This window comes from Phoxinus phoxinus, assembly GCF_949152265.1.
Source record: "Phoxinus phoxinus genome assembly, chromosome: 5".
Classification (NCBI taxonomy): Eukaryota; Metazoa; Chordata; class Actinopteri; order Cypriniformes; family Leuciscidae; genus Phoxinus; species Phoxinus phoxinus.
This window is the reverse complement of record NC_136880.1, coordinates 44,045,594-44,050,593: the sequence shown is the minus strand read 5'-3', so window position 1 is coordinate 44,050,593 and position 5,000 is coordinate 44,045,594. Positions and strand designations below refer to the sequence as shown.

Genomic DNA, 5,000 nt, shown 5'->3' with positions numbered 1-5,000 from the left:
TCCTACGTCGATATCATGTTCTATGACGGAAGTGCGACCAGGAACATCAAGGAAAAGAGAGGGAAATGACATCACCAACTCAGTGACATCACTCCTCTCCTTCTCGTTCAGATAAGAAAGATGAGAGGACAGGTTAAGAAGAATCTCAGAATTTTTAAGTCGCCCGTCGACCTTTTCCCGAGAAAGAAAACTCTCATCTTCATCAGCATTCTCTAAAGAATCCCCACTCGTGCTTCGAAAGAGAGGAGAAGATTCTGGAAAAGAGTCACAAGAGTTTACCACATTAACAGTAACAGAACGAACAGGAGCTATATACAATTTCAACAGGTTACTGTGACAGACTTGTACTTTTTTCCTCCGGTCAGGAGTATTCAACAAGTAATTGTTATCTGAAAGGCGTTTAGCTACACTGTAGGGGCCTGTAAATTTAGCCTGAAATGGGTTGGCAGGTAGAGGCAACAAAGCCAGTACTTGATCACCCACCTGAAACTCTCTCAACTTAGCTTTTCTGTCAAAATGTTGCTGCATTTTTATTTGAGACTTACTCAACTTCTTTTTAGCGAGAGCTCGTGCCTCATACAACCTACGTCGGAATCCACTCACATAATCTGAAATGTTCTCAGAAGGTTTAAACGTTCGCCACTCCTCAGCTAACGCAGCCGTAGGTCCTCGCACTTCATGTCCGAACACCAATTCATTTGGGCTAAACCCAAGGCTTTCTTGGATTACCTCACGTATCGCTAATAACATCCACGGCAGACCTTCTTCCCAATCCGCATCGAGTTCCACACAATATGACCTCAAAAGGGACTTCAGGGTTTGATGAAACCTCTCAAGAACTCCTTGACTCTGTGGATGATAGGCACTAGAAATATTGTGGTGTACTCGAAGTTGACGCAGGGCTTTTGAGAACTGTTTTGACATAAAGTTCGAACCCTGATCGGATTGAATAACTTTGGGTATTCCAAAGGTTGACATAAAATTAGTGAGGGCCTTCAAGACAGATTTTGTAGTGATGGACCTTAACGGATAAGCTGCAGGATAACGAGTAGTCTGGCACATAACAGTTAGAAGGTATTGATGACCAGCCTTAGACCGGGGCAAAGGACCAACACAGTCAATTATCAAATGCTCGAAAGGAGTGGAAACGACGGAGATAGGCTGCAAAGGAGCAACAGGCACTTTTTGATTTGGCTTACCGGTGATCTGGCATGTATGACAAGATCGAATATGTTTGGCCACATCTCGTTTGACTTTAGGCCAATAGAACTGCCGCAAGACCCGATCGTACGTTTTACGAACTCCGGTATGACCAGCAAGTCCTTGATGAGCCAAATTCAACACAGAGTCTCTCACTGTAAAAGGAATCACAATCTGAGTTTTAGGTTCTAGAGAAACATCTTTATGCAGGACCACTGTCCGACAAAGCAGACCATCATCAAGAAAGTACGAAGAGGACAGAGCATCAGAACACTTAGACCCTGCTGCAGAGAATAAAGGTTTAAGAGTGTCATCGCTCTGTTGAGCTCGAATTAAATCCTCTCGAGAGATCTGTAACAAAGAAGTCAAAGAATAGTCATCAACATCAGAGAGATCCACATTGGGTTTTTCAAGAGTGGATAGAACCTCAGATGTTTTAGCAGATTCACTTTGCAGCACTGTTGAATCTTTCTGGTCAGAAGACAACGAAGGACAGGACTTCAGGTCTCTCTGCTCAGGACATTTAGACCCATCAGATCCTAGCTCACCTGAATTAACAGTATAAAAGAAAGTGTCATGCAGTGGAACTTCAACTTGATTTTCAGATAATGGTTTAGCCATTGATCGAGTAACTGCACAAGCTGGAAACAAATCAGGAAATTCTCTACAATTTTCAACATCAGATTTCCTAGGTGTACATGATATTATGGGCGGAGCTGCCACACCACTCCGTCCCCAAACATTCCCACCAGCTAAATCATTTCCCAGAATAAATGTAATCCCAGGGACTGGAAGTGCAGAACGAACGCCAACTACTACATCACCAGTTACAATAGCAGAGGAAAGATGGATTCGATGCAAAGGCACTTCAACAAACCCCATCTCAAAACCTCGCACTAATACACGAGTTCCAGTAGCAGTTTCAGAAGTTAAAGGCAAAATCCCTTCTAAAAGAAACGACTGCGCGGCTCCCGTATCTCGAAGAAGACGTACTGGCACCGTTTCGTTTGAACCAGACAATGACACATTTCCTTCAGTGATAAATGGTGTATAATCAACAGAGGAAGTTATACACTGATCAACAGATTTATCACTAGAACTAGATAAATGACGATCTTTCTCATCAAGAGTATCAACAATGAATGGCGAAGTAGAAACCAAAGCAACAGGTTTCGACCATCTTTCTTTCTTCTTCAGAATAAGACATTCAGATATTTTATGACCAGGCTTTTTACAATAAAAGCAAACCATGTCTCGAGAAAGTGCCGATTTACTAGAATGTTCAGCAACTGTCGCTCTAACATTCCTACTCAGCACAGGAGACTTTGTCTTAGGTTGAAAGTAAAACTTAGACTTACTCACATCGTTGGTTTTAAGACCGACTGAACTGAATGACCCACGATGGGTTAACACAAATTCATCAGCCATGATAGCAGCTTCAGAAAGTGTATTCATCTTGTGTTCAGTGAGATGCACAGCTACAGCACGAGGAACACAATGTTTAAACTCCTCTAAGAGCACTAATTCTCTTAACTGCTCTTTAGTTGTAACTTTCATTGAAGTGCACCAACGATCAAACAAGTTTTCTTTTTCTCTTGCAAATTCAACATGAGTACATTCATCAACTTTAGTCAAATTCCTAAATTTTTGACGATATGCCTCAGGCACGAGTTCATATGCATGCAACACAGCAGATTTCACAACATCATACTCACCACTCTGTTCCAGTGAGAGTGCAGAATAAACTTCCTGAGCTTTACCTGTGAACACACACTGCAGCAATAAAGTCCAAAAGCTTTTCGGCCATTTCATGGACAAAGCAACACGTTCAAAGTGATAGAAATATTTATCCACTTCCTTTTCAGAAAATGGCGGCACCAATCTCATATTTCTGTGAACATCAAACACAGGTTCACCTGCATTGTCAAGCCGTGGAACAGGAGGCACATTCGCTTGTGAATCTTCAGCTGTCTTTGCTGCTAACTCCAACTCCAGCTTTTTTAACTGAAACACTCTCTCATCCCGATCTCTCTCTAACTGAAACGCTCTTTCATCCCGTTCCTTCTCCAACTCAAGTTCCAGTTTTCGCACAGTTAATTGCTGTCCTAATTCTCTCGCAGCGAACTCTCTCTCTAGCGCTCTCTCCTTCGCAGCGCGATCCTCACGCTCAGTGCGGATTTTCACTGCATCCAAATACAACTGCTTCTCCTGCAATGACATATCTGGAAATTTTCTCTCACTTTCGTCAACATCAAGAGGAGTAGACACAGACGATTCACTGGGAATAAACTCAGCGCCTACCTCTAAAATTCCTCTATCAGCAAGTGATCGTTTCAAAATAGTCACAATAGTTTCCTTCAGCCTCTTCTCTTGAGAAGTAAGATCGACACTGAAGCGTTCGGCGATTTGCACCAACTGCTCCTTTGTACAACTCTCAAGCAAAGCTTCTGAGGGACACGCAAAGAAATCTTCGAGCACCGAAGACATTTTATTCGTATGTGTATACCTACAATAACACAAACGAAACCACTAAATCACACACGTGAGACACTGTTTACCAAAAATACAACTCCCACAAATCACTGCTTCGAAGAGAAACTACGTCACCGTATTACGCAACCTATACTCATTCACAAAATGTCCAAAGACTTCCCACAAGTCAAAACACAGTGTAAGCGCGAAAATAAACCGCACTATACACACAAATGCAACGATTTACCTTTATATATTTTTGTAGAATGGATTGTCCGTTTACAATATGAGAAAACTCCAGCTCCTAACTCAGAAAACACTAACTAAATCCTACCTGGTCTTCAGAGATGTACCGGGCTCGGGGCGACATTAAACGCTGAGCTCCGCGACAATCAGTCAAACTGAAAGTCCGGAAGCGTACCCCCTACAGAGAGTTAGTCTCCACCCAGGATAACCTCCAAAAACAAGAAAGGCAAAATAACAAAACAAAACAACAAACAGTGCTCCGTCGGAAGGATTGAATTCACAATCCAGCTGGAAACACTCTAACTAACCAGAGTTTCTCATTTATAAAAGGTAACCATTCACAAAAACATACACACATACAACCCATACTTACCAACGTTTCCTATCCCCATAGGATCCCGGACGAGATCCCCAATTTATGTTACGGCCAGCTCGTTTCGACCGTACATAAAGGATACAAGTACACTGAAAATGACTTGCAAGATTTTATTGGTCTTCAAAAATACCAGTAACTTAATATAACAAAGTCTAGGGTTCAAAATCAAAGAGGGGTAAATCATAATCCAGATGGGGGGGAAGAAAAAGGTTGGTATGGGTTGTAAACAAATAAAGGTTAGCAAACAAGTGACTTCTCCAGAGGCCGTCAATCCCCTGGACGAAGTGAAGAGGAGTGTTGGAGTCCAGTGTTTTATCCTCTTCACAATTAAGTGGTGAACAGGTAACAGGGGTGTGCGATCTCCCACGCTCTCCAAGAAGAACACCGCCACCCGCAGGCGAGCAAGTAAAACGCAGGGTCGTAACACTCACTCAATGACTCACTCACTCACTCACTCGCTCACTCGCTCACTCACTCACTCACACACTCACTCACTCACACACTCACTCAATGACTCACTCACTCACTCACTCGCTCACTCGCTCACTCACTCACTCACTCACTCACTCACTCACTCACTCACTCGCTCACTCGCTCACTCACTCACTCACTCACTCACTCAATGACTCACTCACTCACTCACTCGCTCACTCGCTCACTCACTCACTCACTCAATGACTCACTCACTCGCTCACTCGATCACTCG

At 43.0% G+C, this 5,000-nt stretch overlaps 1 protein-coding gene across 1 annotated transcript in view; it reads left to right on the top strand.

Annotated features, from left to right (window-relative positions):
• The window catches only part of cbarpa (CACN subunit beta associated regulatory protein a), a 32,890-nt gene that overhangs the window by 6,576 nt on the left and 21,314 nt on the right, over positions 1 to 5,000 (top strand). The gene's annotated exons all lie outside the window — the stretch shown is intronic.